This window comes from Danio rerio, chromosome 22 (assembly GCF_052040795.2).
Source record: "Danio rerio strain M-AB ecotype USA chromosome 22, GRCz13ab, whole genome shotgun sequence".
In the NCBI taxonomy this organism is placed as follows: domain Eukaryota; kingdom Metazoa; phylum Chordata; class Actinopteri; order Cypriniformes; family Danionidae; genus Danio; species Danio rerio.
Window position 1 is genome coordinate 23,406,716 of NC_141042.1, and position 16,190 is coordinate 23,422,905.

The 16,190-nt window shown below is 34.0% G+C and overlaps 1 long non-coding RNA gene across 16 annotated transcripts in view; it reads right to left on the minus strand.

Annotated features, from left to right (window-relative positions):
• Nucleotides 1–15,959, minus strand: part of LOC141380326 (uncharacterized) — a 48,884-nt gene extending 32,925 nt beyond the window's left edge. For 4 of the 16 annotated variants that reach the window (XR_015521995.1, XR_015521989.1, XR_015521993.1 and 1 more), the window contains exons 1-3: nucleotides 15,742–15,938; nucleotides 15,361–15,437; nucleotides 14,043–14,120 (exon numbers count right to left, since the gene is read on the minus strand). This is a non-coding gene — a long non-coding RNA (uncharacterized LOC141380326). Of the gene's footprint in view, nucleotides 1–14,042; nucleotides 14,121–15,360; nucleotides 15,438–15,741 lie in introns of all 16 variants that reach the window. The other 12 variants (XR_015522003.1, XR_015521996.1, XR_015522002.1 and 9 more) reach the window with 5 other exon arrangements.
• Between the last annotated feature and the right edge of the window lie 231 nt (nucleotides 15,960–16,190).

Consider the following 16,190-nt stretch of genomic DNA (forward strand, 5'->3'; position numbering starts at 1 on the left):
TACAAAACCTTTGGAACACACTCTCAAAAAATATGCTGTTTGTTCAAACTACATATTTAAAATGAGCAGAAACAACACAATTCTTGAGGTTTTTTTTTCCAACAACTCAATTGTTTAATGCTCAATCTACTTAAATTTGTAGAAACTAATAAGTAACTTATTTCCTTTGTGTTGTGCCAACATAAATTGATTGTGTGGAACCCAGCATTTTTTACAGTATGAATAAAAACGATTGTTAAGTTTTGTGTATCTATTTGATACTGCAGATTTAACACATACTGCAAGATTTAACACATAAAATTTTTTTATACGTTTGGAGAAAACAATTATTTAAAATATGCACTGTTGTTGAAATGTCCAAAAAAAAAGCTAAATTGACAAATGTTTTTAGATAATGCTGCTGTCAAGGCTATTTTATTCACTTAAATATCAGATAAAGCAATTATTTTCTCTTTACCAGATGATGTCAATATATTTTTAGCTACTTTGGCAATAACAACTTTAGCTGTGACAGATAGTATTGTGTACATTAACACGGTCAAAACAACCATTGTGTATAAATATTCTTATTCATTCCTTTATTTTCCCTTGGCTTAGTCCCTTTATCCTTTATTCATTAGGGGTTGCCACAGCAGAATGAACTGCCAACTATTCCAGCATATGTTTTACCCAGCGGATGCTGTTACAGCTGCAACCCTGTACTGAGAAACACCCATTCACTCCTAGTCACACACACACATACACACACACACACACACATACACTACAGCCAGTTCAGCTTACTCAATTCACCTAAAGCACCAGAGCCCTCGGAGGCAACCCACACAGGGACAACATGCAAACTCCACACAGAAATGCCAACTAGCCCAGCCGGGACTCGAACCAGCGACCTTCTTGCTGTAGGGCAACAGTGCTAACCGAGCGACCATGACACCCCTATACATATTCTAGTACAGTTTTAGCGGTATTATTTGTGTCTCCTTCAAAAAGCGCTCTTGAGAAATTGTATGTTTACTGACCCCAAGACTGTTAGCTAAAATGTGTGCCGCTGTCTGCAGTGTCTCTGCCACAGCTGCTGGTTCCTCCTCTTCATTTAGATGAGCTTCATTAGCCACATTGAGCTCCTAATGAACATCCTTTCACACACAAGTGTCTCTTTTTAACAGCGAAGTCAAAGCTCCAATACCTCCATTAGTAACGCACTGCTCTGGATGTTTCCGCTCACAATCACTGTTGTACATTATTCTCTTTTAATGATGTCAACCATTAACACGTGATCAGCTGTGGCTGAAATATTATTACCAGGGATACAAAGTAAAAAATGATGTATGTATAATTTAATATTATTAAATACTATTAAATAGTATTAATAGTATTAATATTGTTCATTAATTTAATAAATTTTCCTTTAGTCCTTTTATTCATCAGGGGTCACCACAGTGGAATGAACCGCCAACTTATCCAGCACATGTTTTGTACAGAGAATGCAGACTCGAACCAGTGACCTTCTTGCTGTTAGGCAACAATGCTAACTATTGTTATATATAATTTATGTGATATAAAAGGTATAAATATACAACAATATTAATAGGATAATAAGGGAAAATACAACCATGCCGATTAAATATGTTACCATTTAACATGTGACCAGGGATGCTTGACTCGTATGGAAAAAAATAAAATTAAATAAAATTAAAAAATTAAATTAATATAAAAATAAAAATAATAAAAAAATTAAATTAAATATTTTGAATACACTACACATGTCAATATATTTAAATTCTATAATTTTATGGGTGCAATTTATTGCAAGGGGGGACATTCTTTAGAGAAATATACTTTCAAATGATTTTTTTCAAAATTTAATAAACTTAAATATTATTGTATTTTTTCATATAAATTATATAATTTACAATATTTATTAACATTACTGACATTTAATAAAAATAATTTTTAATTAACATTTGTAAAAATAAAACTATTTATTTAATTACATAGGGGAGAGCGGGGAAGCGGGAGGAAAGTAACAAACCATTTTTTTCAAAGACAACATTTGCTTTCCAGGCTATAGCAGCACATTCAGCATGCAACCTTTGATGGAGCTACCAAACATCATGTGATTTTGTGGCTGTGTCCCACGAGTAAATTTCTGTTTTTAAGTGCAAAAAAGTTATTTATTGTATGGTTCTTTTTTAATATTTACAAGTTGTGTTTTTCTTTTCATGTGTCTCAATAATTATCAATCTACGGGTTATTTAGTGCAATAACACATCCTCAAATTTGCAATATCTGAATTTTTCAATTAAAAAGTAAATCAGTTTAAATGGCAAGAGTTCCTGTGGGAACAAAAGTAACACTGTTGTTTATGTCCTACTGCTAATAGCCAAACCTTATTTTTCACTTCCACATTAGAGTTTGCAGTGTTTGGATTCAGATGTTTTAACGAATGAATGCATATTGCCGACAATAATAACAAAAATTTTCAAAAAATGTGGAAAATCTTAACATATTGCATTGTTGGATTGCTTTTGAAACATTAAATGGAAGTGAAATTTAAAATTTAAAATGAAAATTCTGGGTCAGATGTATTTAAAATGAACAAGATTAAGCCAGTAAATCTAGCAAATATTGGTGTTTAGTTTCGTCCCTGCTGATTGGGTCAAAAGTAACAATGTGCATCTTGTTTAAACTGAAGTTATATTGGAGTTATTCTACACTGATACAAAATAATTTCCCAGAGATGGGTTGCGGGTGGAAGGGCATCCGTTGCGTAAAAACGTGCTGGATAAGTTGGCAGTTCATTCCGCTGTGGCAACCCCAGATTAATAGAGGGACTAAGCCGACAAGAAAATTAATGAATGATACAAAATAAAACCTGATGTTGATTACACCACTCTTGTGAGTTAGTGCACAGCAAATTTTTTTCATAAAAAATTTTACTTTCGTCCCCGCTCTCTCCTACATATATATAATTTTTAAAAAATATAATAATACGAAAAAGTATACGGTTTTAATTATGAATTAAATGTCATTTAAACTAATCTGTCATGAGTAAGTAGGAAAACATTTATGAAAATAATAATATGCATAGTTTATCCAAATGTTGTATTGTTTTTTTTTTTATGTTGTACAACATAAAAAATGTTGTATTTGGTATATTATGACACTGTAATATATTTATTAAACATATATATATATATATATATATATATATATATATATATATATATATATATATATATATATAAATAAAATAATATTTTTGTCACTGAACATATTGAGAAATTGAACAATAATACGTTTAAATTCAGGCAAAATTTTGCAAAAATAAATAAATTACAACCTACAAAATTTTAACTAGATTTTTTGATTTTCATGATTTTTCTTTTTTTTTAAATTTGTATTTAATGTGTTTCTATAACATAAATTTGAGTGTACTAGTTTTTGGACCATTACCGTAAGTTATTTTGTTAGATAAGATTCAGATTTGGCATTTGACAGAGACATTTTTTATATCTAATAATATAATAAGCAGTTTATCATACACTCATTCGCGTATATAAACCAATATAATATGTAACAAGTTGTAATTAGTCAAATAATCTTATTATACTGACAGGCACAAATGGTTTTGCTTTGGTAACAATTTCAATTCAGTTGATTCATAGGATCCATCCTGACATTTGCATCGCCAAAAACACAACAATACTGAAGAGGAATGTTTATTAGCAGTTCCAATCGACTGGCGAAGCGGTGACGGATAGTGATTGTCCCTTCACTATTGTATCAGCGATCGGTCTATTCAGACATCCAGCACATTTCCACATCTGAATAAAGCCAAGCGACGACATTCACTGACATTATTCCTGAAGAAAGATCTGACCTCTGATCAATAAACACAGCCTCATTTAAAGCACAGCCCATTGCATTAACAGCGCTTTTATATTCAGCAGATTAATTTTGCTATTAGGCGAGGGGTTACTGGACCTTGATCCCATTCAAAGTCCATCTCTGTCCATCTGCGCGTGTTTTCTGATGCCAATCGTCGTCTATCGATTCTGTCTTGTCCTTTTTTCTCAGATTCATTATTTGGTTATTGAGATGCGGCTGAAATATATAAATGTGTGAGCGTTGGTTCATCTTCACACACATTATTCTGGAGGACAGACTCTGAGATGAAGATGTTGCTGCTGAGGCATTTTTCTTCAAAAACTGCGTAAATTATTGTGGCTTTGTGATATTTTCAGCAATTAATTTAGTGTTTTTTATGAATTTGATGATTGCAATCTATTACAAGGGGAAACATTCTTAATTACAAACAAAACACTGTAAAAAAATTCTGTACAATTTACTGTATTACTTTCAATTTGGGTTGCCAGTAATACTGTAAAATTTACAAGTGCACTTTACGTTAATAATTGTGCTGTAAAACTATAGCACAGTTGTAACTGTTTATTTACAGTGCACGTGTACATTTTACAGTATTACTTGCAACCCAAACTAAAAGTGATACTGTAAATTGTACAGCAATTAAATTTTAAATGCTGAGGCATTTTTCTTTAAAAACGGCGAAAATTATTTTGGCTCTATGATATTTTCAGCAATTAATTTACTGTTTTATTTATCCAATTCAGTTCAATTCATCTTTATTTCTATAGCGCTTTTACAATGTAGGTTGTAAAAGCGGCTTAACATAGAAGTTCTAGTAAATTACAATTGAAACTGTGTCAGTTAAAGTTCAGAGTTAAATGTAATAATTAATTAAAGGAATTATTAATTCATTTATCTTTCTGGGTCTTTATGATAGTCTTAAAAAAGGGCATAAAGTGCTAACAGGCGGAGGTTAGAATAGTTATTGAAAATAAAGACAATAAATTTAAAGGGGTGGTCCACAATGTAATTTTAAGTCTTGGTTGTGTTTATAAGATGCAAAACAATGTGTGCTTATGTTTCACTTGAAGGAAATCGTGTTAATTTTTTCATATATCTCACTTTGATTATACACAGCTACTCAGTTAACATGAAAACGACTGTATGTCCTAGTTCCTCTGAAAGGCCAGCCCTTAAGTGACTCTGATTGGTCATCGTTATAATGTGCTGCGATTGGCGAATCGGGTCTACGTCACGACTGTAAAAGCACACGCTTTTCTGCTGTGTAAACCTCAGTCAACCTCCTGCCTGCTCTAAAATAATATCTGACAAGTGTCTGTAACAAATGAAAATGGGGTGTGGCTCCTTTAATAGCGTTTGCGTGTGTGTCTGTGTGTGTGTGTGTGTGTGTGTGTGTGTAAATGTGTGAACTTTCTGTAACAAGCGCATGTGCGCGGGACTTTCTTTTTCTCTGATGCTCGGATTAAGTTATTTTCTGTAATATATTGTGACAGAAGAATAAAGCACAAGATGTGGGATGCTATGTTTGAGCCTGGATTTATTTTTCTGCTGCTAGCACTGTATTTTTTTAACTCAACGAGTAACATGACGGCTTTCACGTGTATCCGGAATAAGCAGGTGTAAGTAATATGAATTATCCACATATCTTTTGCGACTTCATTATCTGAGATGTGTAACGTATGGAAAAGCTGCCTGAAGACAATCAGATTCAGTGCAGTCCCGTGCGCACACACATAAGAGACATGAACGTGCTGGTGGAGTGTGTGTGTTTACAGCAGTTTGACTAATAAATATGAGTTTGTAGCTAAATCGTTTGCCCGCAAAGCAGAATTACCCATTGTTTACATCGTTGCTACAGCATACCGTTAACGCTAGACACTGTACATGTCATGATCAATTTTAACTAATAAAAACACTTACTGGTTGTACCTGACAGCTTCTACTTTGAGGAGATTTTAGCCGAATCCAGCACTGAACTGGGAGAGATTCTGGAAGCTTTTTTTTAGTTTTGTCATATCATGCTTGCTTTGTATTTTATAATTCTCTGGAAAATAATTAATATTGAACTGTAAGCACTTCTGTGTTTGTGTCGTGTTTTTTGGAAGCCTAAATAAAGAAACGGACGAAGCTCTACGGAAACAGCCGTGTTTAGACGCATTTTTAGCTTCATCTGTGCTATAACGTTACAGCGCCTCTGGCCACGGGCCTTACCTGCTCAGTTTGGATGCGCAGTAACGAACTTTTGTGGTGTCACAGGGGGCGGAAGTATTTTTTGTAGTCCCCAAAATTCATTCATTGTAGGCTTTGCTAAGTTAACTCTGTAAAAAACAAAGGTCTCCCTTTGTATTGAACTTGGAACTTTTTACATTCATAGATGTTGTTTATGTTTACACAGCTACATTACACATCAACTAAAGTTTAAAATATGATATCATAGTGGACCACCCCTTTAAAAGCATTTTTCATACACAAAATGTATTATTTTCTTTATCTGAATTATATCCAAACATATTAGAATTTTATTATTTCATTTAAAGGAATTATAAGGAAATTAAATATCCTTCGTTTTACAATAATGAAATCACAAAAATGTACTCTACATAAATTTACAAAAGATGTTATATACATATACAGTTGAAGTCAGAATTATTAGCCTCCCTGAATTATTAACCCCCCGTTAATTTTTTTCCCTCTAAACATAATAGTTTTAATAACTAATTTTTAATAACTGTATTAATAAATATTAATCAGTCTGATAACTGAGACGCAGAGAGGAGTTGACCATGATGACGGGGTCGAAGAAAACCCAAAAATATAATAAACATGTAAATAACAGGGTGAGAATGTGGTAAAATCTGAAAACATGGTAAAAATCACATCGGCCTCTGGTGGATTTACACTAGAACAGCAGGCGCAAATGGCAATCGCGGGAGAAATTTAAGATCTCAGAAAGTGTACACCGCGGCCTCTGGTGATTTCATGAAAACCATAAACTGCAAAAAAAATAAATAAATTAAAATAAAATAAAAGTACCTCCTGGGACGTATTTGGTGCTCTCGGGAAATGTATATAGCGGTACATTTTGTAGAAAGAGCCTGCTGCAAACAGAGATTTCTTTCAACAAATTTTAAACATAATAGTTTTACTAACTAATTTATAATAACTAATTTATTTTGTCTGTGCCATGAAGACAGAACATAATATTTTATACTTACATTGGAAGATGCTAATGTAAGACTAAAGTGTAATTTCAAGGCTTAACTAGGTCATTATGTTAACGAGATAGCATAATTAGGCAAGTCATTGGACAACAGTGGATTGTTCCATAAACAACTGAAAAAAAGATTCTAAAGGGTCCTAAAAATTTTGACCTAAATCTAATTTTATATATATATAAAATTGTCTTTTATTCCACACAAACTAAAAGAAATATGACTTTCCCCAGAAGGAAAAATGTTATAAGGAATACTGTGAACATTTACTCGGTCTGTTAAACATTTCTTGAGAAATATTTTAAAAAATAATAATTCACAGGAGAGTTAACATTTTTTATTTCAACTGTATATAGTTTATTAGAATATATTAAATATGCTTTATAAGAATCTGTTTTTTATTTTTCCAAAACATGTTATGCCGCCTGTTTTGCTATCGTTTATGTCGGGTCTGGATAATCAGACACTACAAACTAAAAGAACATCAAAAAAGCAAGCAATATCTCAATAATTACTTTTTTTTTTTTTGCCAAAGTTTGTCATGTTCAGGGTCAGTGCTTTTACAGGAGGTATTTCAGACACACAACATTCCTCATCAGGAGCGCCGAGCAATTCAGCACATCGAATGAACATTTTTTCAAAGGAATTGATTTGCAGAAACTTGTCCTCTTTCATACTGAATTCATTCTGCGATCTGAACTATTTCTTGCCATTCCAGTTGTGTCGTACAACTTCTCCCTTTTCAACAAAGAATACATTCTCGTTTATTAATACTTGCTTTAAAATAGGGATTTTCCGATACGCTGAACTCAAACCTGTTAAAGATTTAAAAGAACAGTTCACCCAAAACTGAAAACTCTTTCATCATTTACTCATCCTCAACTTGTTCCAACCCTTTTTCAGTTTTTTCTTTTGTTGAACACAAATTTTGAAGAAAGCTGGCAACTGGTAACCATTTATTTGAAATACTATGGAAGTGAGTGGTTTCCATTTTTTCCTTAGCTTTCTTTAAAATATCTTCAAAAAAAAAAAAAAAAGGTTTGGAACTACTTGAGGAAGAGGAAATAGCCACATATGCTCATTCTGAAACCTTCTCCTTATATACATTTTTGGAGATCACGAATTATGCAGCCAGAAGAACGTATGGTTGCATTTCATATTTAAAAACGAGCAATACAGTGCGGTATGACACCGCTATTTTTATGCTACCAGCTTTTAAAAAATGTAGGTTGGGTTTAGGGAAGGGGGTGGATGGGTCAATCAGTGCTTTTGAAAACACTATTGGTTGGGTTTAAGGAAGGAGCAGGGTGGGTCAGTCAATTGATCAGTCAGGCGACTATCGTCTATAGACTATCGGTCATTGGTGGATTTACATGAGAACAGCAGGCATGAATAGCACTCGGTAGAAAAATTTGAGATCTTATAAAGCTTACAAAGCAGCCTCTGGTGGATTTGCGAAAACAAAAACTCCAAAAAAAGGTATCTCCTGGGATGTATTTGGCGATCTCCAGAAATGTATATAGCAGTACATTTTCAGAATGAGCCTGGGTTGGTAAATAGTGAGCAAATTTTAATTTTTACTCTCCCTTTAAGTAAGTTTACACTAGTGCTTTTTCATTTAAAAATGCACAACTTTTGCTAAGGTCATCCTAGAAATCCACAATATTCCACTTTTTTCAGCTCTCAAAAATGGAGACTTTTATGAGAAGTTGTTGCCACCATGTTTCAGTACAGACAAATAAAATACAAACTTTTGGAAATAAAGGCATGACTCTTCACATTGACTCTCTTATTGGCTCTTCTGAATAACTGCTTGTTCTTTTTATTTAAAATGAGCTGAATCAACAAAAATGTTGAGTTGTTTGTTTAACAACTTAATTGTTTTCAATGCACTAAAGTTTGTAAAAGCAATTAGGTTAACTTATGCATTTTTACAGTCAGTTTTTAATGACTCTAATGCTGAGCTTTGCTTGTGACATGTTTAAGTTTAGTGAAACCGAGATGGCATAAAGTGCATCCTGTATGTTTCCTTTATTTTGAAAACTCTATAAGCTTTTGATAATATAGCTATTAAACACATATTAAAATAGTCACACTACAGTTTTGAATGAGATCTTTTACTGAAATTTAGTAGATGTATGGATGAGGACCACTTTTTAATTAAAACAAATTAAATCTGTTTTCTCAAAATGAGTTTAACCCAAGTGTATTTGAGTCATTGATCTTCACTTTAGCATCACTTACACAATAATCCGAAAGTCAAAATAAATAACCATGCCTTTATTTCCATAAATTAGCATTTTGTCTGTTTGTCTCCATTTTTGAGAGCTGTAAGTTTTGGAATATTGTGGATTTCTAGGATGACCTTAGAAAAATTTGTGCATTTTTAAATCTGCATCTTAAATCTGTGCATCTTAAAAAGCACTAGTGTAAAGTTACTTAAAGAGATAGTTCACCCAAAAATAAATATTTGCTCACAATCTACTCTTCCGCAAGTGGTTCCAAACCTTTTTTTAAAGATATTTTGTAATTTCTTCACAATTTAATGCATATCTGAATTCTCTAGGTTTTCACAAAGTGATATGTTCATACATAATTTGCCTGATTTTATACAACATTATATTTTACAAATAATTGGGAATAAAATAGATATATTTTAAATATTTCTGTCTGTTCATAGTATTGTCTGAAATCTGGAACATATCTTAAAATCCCCTCTGTAAAAACCTTTGACTAATATGCCAAAAAAGCTAAATTAAACCTAGCTTCATATAATGTTTGGATTTTCTAGAAATGTATATGAATAATCACATATTTAATAAAAATGATACATATGTAATCATTAACATTTTAGTGAACTAAAATGTTTGTTTAGTTTAAAAAAGTCTTTTTATATATATTTTCATAAATTTTGTAACTAATTCATTAAAAATTGGTAACTATATTTTATTATTCATACTATATAACTCACGATATTAACGAAGCATAAACTAAGGGTGCTTTCACACCTACACTTTTGTTTCCGAACGTATCTCGTTTGCCCAGTTAGCGTGGTTCGTTTGGCCTATGTGAACAGGGCAATCGCACTCTGTTCCGCGCCAAAGTAATCGCTCCGAGATCGCTTGAATGAGGTGGTCTCTGCTCGATTGAAACGGACCCTAGAGCAGTTCGATTGCAGTGAGAAAGCGATCTGATCCGAGCGCGGTTATATCACAGTGTTTTATGGATATACAAAATAAACCCTGACACTCTGACCAATGTAAGGAGAGTTTACTCGCACGTGACTTGTTTTAGCTCTTTTGGTCCAATTAGAAACTTTGCAGTGTGAAAGCGAACCGCTCCAAGAGCAAAGAGCATCAATGTAACAATTGTAATCTCTGTTTCGGAACAACTGAATCGATTCACAGGTGTGAAAGCACCCTAAGACTATTACCTCAGTAACTACTCAATAGCTGCTTATTGGTAGTTTGTAAAGTAGTAGCTGGGTTTGGGTAGAATTAAAGATATACAATAAGATCATACTTTTATAAGTACTAATAAACAGCTAGTTTTGTAACCCAATTCACCTGCAGTGTGTTGCCTACAAACTAAAACACTAGTGTAAGTGCAGCCTGATATTCAGAGAGCAAGAGGGAGTACTAGAGGAACAGCCGGCCTGGTAAACTTCCTCTGATGAAAGGGTCAGTGGCACCTGTAAATCTGCGCTCTCACGGTGCAGCTGTGCGGACTCCAGCACAGAGGGACCCTAAAGAACCTTCCCCCACATCCAGCCCAAAACACACACACACACAATGAGGAATGATGGGGTGGACGGACAGGAAGGTCCAGGAAAGGGTTTTTGGAAATAAACTAAAGTGCTCATGTGTTGATCTGAGGGTGTGGGATTTTGTCAGATGAACCACGTTTATATCAGATCCAAAGAGAGGCTGGGAATTGACTGGTAGAGAGTTAATTCCTCAAACAAAATGATGGATTGAACACAAAACAGATATATTAAGGTTGTGAATGAGTAATGTTGGCTAACATTGGGTTTGGTTACAAATGAAGCTTGATTTTTGTATATCAGCAAATGTTTGAGGTCAGATTTGTTTGTTTTTTGGCATGGATGCATTAAAATTATCAAAAAATGAGACTGAATACATTTACTACAATGTTAAAAAGTTTGTTTTTAAGTAGTAATTGAACCTTTTCCTCATTAATCATTGTGTATAGTACATTTTATAAGAATATGTTTGTATAGAGATAGTTCACCCAAAAATGAAAATCTACTCACAGTTTATTCACCCTAACATGAAATACAAAACACTTTTCAAACCGATAAGAGTTTATTTTTTCTGTTTAACTGAAAAGAAGAAATTTTGAAACATGTCAGAAACCGGTAACCTCTGACTTCAATAGTAGAAAAAATCAAATACTAATTGGGATGCTCTGATTGACTCGATCGGTACACACAAATCAGTCCGATCTTATGAACCAATCACAAGTGCGTTTTATGAGTTTACAAGATTCAAGTGTACATTCGGATTTAAGAGAGATGTTTAAGTTTGTACATACAGCAACCTGAGGTAAGAAGAAAGCTCCACTTAAAGGTGCAGTTTTAAGTTTGACACTCAGTGGTCGAACTTGTTATTACATTCCTGAATTAAAACAAATTCAAGTTCAGGTTGCCAGATTGACGACCAACAAGAGCAAGTCTAATGATCAAGCCTAAAGGCTGATTTAAATGGTGTTCTATTTTAAAGCAATGGTACGTGAAAGAAGGACTATTTTCTATATTAGAAGGATTTTTTGTTCTAATCAACACCTCAAATAAATATATTAGAAATGGCTTCTATTTACTGCAGCAGTGGAACAGAAAACTGACAATGATCACCTCAGGTAAACCTTGCATGCTTTTTTCGTTGTTAAATGCTAACAATGTGAGTTTGAATGCCATTTCACATGACATTAAATGCCATATACTGAAAGCAGCCGCAGTGCATATTCTGTGCTTCTGAACGGCTATATTTAAATTTCTGTTGTGTTTCATTTGATGCGAACAGCCAAGTTGCTTATCACTGCTTATCTCGTCACGTAGCCTGTTGTTAGGACACAAGGCTACAATGTAACCTGCTCACCTAATGTTTACATTTGAAATATTTATATTATTTGCTAATTAAAAAAGACATCATGTGGAACTTTGAATCTGTCTCATTTCAGAGTCTGCTACTGTCCACTGGAGTTTGCATTTCGCTCTTGGATGCATGCTCTCAGAGCCTTTCTGAATGAATGAATGAAATATACAGTTTTCCATCACAGTCAACATAGTCTCATTCTGAAAACGTAGCCTTCGTAGCCGTATGCTTCAGGAGATCTCAGAACAGCAGGTGTGAATGGCACTCGCGAGAGAAATTTGAGATCTCAAAAAGCGTACACAGCTATCTCTGGTGGAATTGCAAAAACAAAAACTGCAAAAAAACCCAAAAAAAAACATAGCTCCTGGAATGTATTTGGCGTTTTCCAGAAATGTATATAGAGGTACATTTTCAGAAGAAGCCTGGGTTGGAATCAGTACTCATTATTGGTCAATCACCATGACAAGGAATCAGTAAAATCTTGATTGGAGAATCCCTAAATACTACAAAAGTCAAATACTTCTGGTTTGCAAGAATCTTTCAAAAAATGATTTCAACAGAAAAAAGAAACACAAACAGATTTATGACGTAATAAAAAATGATGACAGATTTTTGGAGTGAACTATGTCTTTAATGCTGCTTAAATTAACGTGTTGCTTGATTCTTCTATATATACAGGTACCTGCATTAGTCATTAATTAAGGTCTAAAAAGAAAGTTACTTGTAATTACAATCAGTCTTCATTTCTTTAGAGCAAAAACATGCTCCAATGCATTGATTTAATCAAAAATATAGTACTAATTTTATAGTACTTTAATTGTAAAATTGTGAAATGTTATTACACTATAAAATAACTGTTCAAACGTAGTTTAACATTTAATTTAATAATTCATTCCAGTGATTTTAAAGATTAATTTTCAGCTTCATTACTCCAGTCTTCAGTCACACGATCCTTCAGAAATCACTTTAATATTAATAATATTTTTATGATAGAATAATATTATTAATGGTAAAAGTAATAAAAAGCTATAAGAACTGGAGTAATAATTTCATTTAAAAATGCATACAAGTAATTAATATATATTTATTAAATAAGTATTTAATAATTTAACATTTTTTATATTTAATAAATGCTGCCTTGAAGAACAGAATAATTTTCTTTAAAAAAAAAAGCTGACCCCAAGCTTTTGAACGGTAGTGTATTTGTTACATTTGTTACAACGTGAACAATAAAAGATTTCAATTTCTCCAGCTCTCCATCAGTCTGACATATATAGCGTGCTATCATTGTCCTTATATGTTACTCTTCTAAGTTTCCCTATGGCGAGCCTCGTCCCAAACAGACCGCAGGATTGTCTCCTAAACTTGTCACTTGCGATTATCTTTGGCATTCGTTTCTTTGCACAAACAGGCCGCTCTGTTCTAACTGCGGGTCTGGTAACACGACACGCTCAATATAACAATGTCAGGTGTCGTGAGTCTGCAGTGAAGCTCTGACAGCAGGCCGCGTGTGTCACCGGAGCCCATTGTTATTTTGGAGGGAGCATGTGTTTGTCTTGTAGCAGCTCGGGTTTCTTGGCTTGTGCCAAGCTTGTCTAAAGCACCAGGCCCAAGTCGGCATGATGGATGGTGACCCCGGCTGCCGGCGTTCACCTCCATGATGCCGATCTCCCACTACATTCCCCTGGATCTTATTTAAATTCTATCCAATGAGCAGGGGGTCTTGAGATGTCTTTTTATGGGACACAATGGCTCCTCCGTGTCAGTTCGCACACCATGTCGGGTTTCTGGATAGAAAAGACAACCGAAATGTACAATATCTCACCTGTCAGGGTTTGTCTCTTTGTTTCCTCTCATCTTTGTCGTCGCCAAGTTGGGATGTGATGAGGATGCTAATACGAACCTGGAGGACAAAGTAAAAGACAAAGGACAAAGTTTCTTTTAACTAACTATACTTTATATGATAGATCGATAAATAGACAGACAGACAGATATAACGTTATGTTTAAAGTTTCTATTTGTGTAGATGGATGGTAACAAATTACATGTAATCCAGATTACATAATCAGATTACAGCTACTTTTGTCTTGATTATAAAACTAATTATTATTATCAAGTGGAATTTAATGCCTTTAGTAGTGGAATTCACTATTTTCTGAAAATCTTTATGGTAATAAACATGGAATAGCATGTCATTTTCATGTTCATTATTATACATTTTGTTATACAGTATTTTAGAAATGTAAACAATATTTGCATATACACTCACCGGCCACTTTAGTACCAGGTTGGGCCCCCATTTTGCCTTCAGAGGTACATTTAATCCTTCATGACACAGATTCAACAAGTTATATTTTGGTCCATATTGACCTGATAGCATCGAGCAGTTTATGCAGATCCATGATGCGAATCTCCCTTTCCACCACATCCCAAAGGTGCTGTATTTGATTAAAATCTGATGACTGTGGAGGCCCTTTGAGTACAGTGAACTCATTGAACTTATGTTCAAGAAACCAGTCCGAAATGATTTGCACTTTATGACATGGTGCGCTATCCTGCTGGCCATCAGAAGATGGGTACACGTTAAAAGTCACCTAAATCACCTTTCTTCCACATTCTGATGCTCAATTTGAAATGCAGCAGATCATATTGACCATGTCTACATGCCTAAATGCATCTAGTTGCTGCTATGTGATTGGCTGAAAAGAAATTTGTGTTAATTGGACAGCAGTTGGACAAGTGTCCCTGATAAGGTGGCCGGTGAGTGTAGTTATCAGATGGTCACATGACATTCAAGCAAACATTTCATATTTATTAATAATCATTTTATCAATGTTTGTGTTAGTTTTACATTGAAATATAGTTGGGGTAATTTTCAATTAAATCATGTAAGTTGATATCAGTAACAGATAATTTCTAAGTCGAACCCATAACTGTGGATATACTGTTTATTACTATTTATGTAAGATGATTTGTGAAACTGAAATTTTGACAGCTATATGTAAAATAGGCTAATTGTCAGTTATACATGAACACATTTTTATTTTTTACTTTCTATTCTTATAATTGTCTTCAACAAATGTCAATTGTCTTTGAGCTAGCTTTATAGTACTTCTTTTGATTTTTAATTACAAGGATCAAACCTGGTCAGATGTGGCATTTACTGGTCCAATATCTCAAAGTAATGTCCCTTGTTCTGGTCAGTATTTCTTCCTTTTTTCTGAAAATAAGTAAAATTAATTTTAAACTTAGATTAACATTTCATGTACATAAATATATAAGCCTAATAAGCTGTTAGGATATAGGCTAGGCTACTTAATAGTGATAATGTAGTTAAAATGCATTAAAACATGCTCGTTTCAATACTTGGCTTACTCCCCCAAAATCTAACTGCATAACAGAAGTAAATCTCAGAACCTACGCCTCATTTCATTTAATGATTGTTTTGATGAATGAATATGTATTAACCATCAGTCCGAGGAATATCAATTGCATCGAGACGGCTCCCCTGACAGAAATCTTACCTTTAAATGAATATTTTTCTGATGTGCGTTTAATATTTAATTCATGTGACTTAATTCGAATCACAACGGGGATAACAATCGAAAACAAAAGGCGAAAGACAGAAGAAAAAAAAGCATCGCCTCAGCCGTATCTCGCCTGAGGTCCCGCCACAATTACCCTGAGGAGAAGTTCACCTGCGATTTTCCCGCGCTTTTCCATTCTCAGCCACGCGCGCATCAGCAGCGGCGCGCGCTTCTCACGAGGGAAGGAATCCGGCGCGCTTCTCTCGGCCCTCACTGTGAAGGTGTTAATTGGCCTCCTGAGTTTGCTGAATTGTCAGGGTAAAAGGTGGTATCCTTGATGTATCAGCACACTTGCCACCGGTGACTGATCCTGTCAAGTCCTACATGCTTCGTGCATATAGTATGTCTCATTAAAGAAGCAGACCATCGATTAAAAAAGGAAAAGT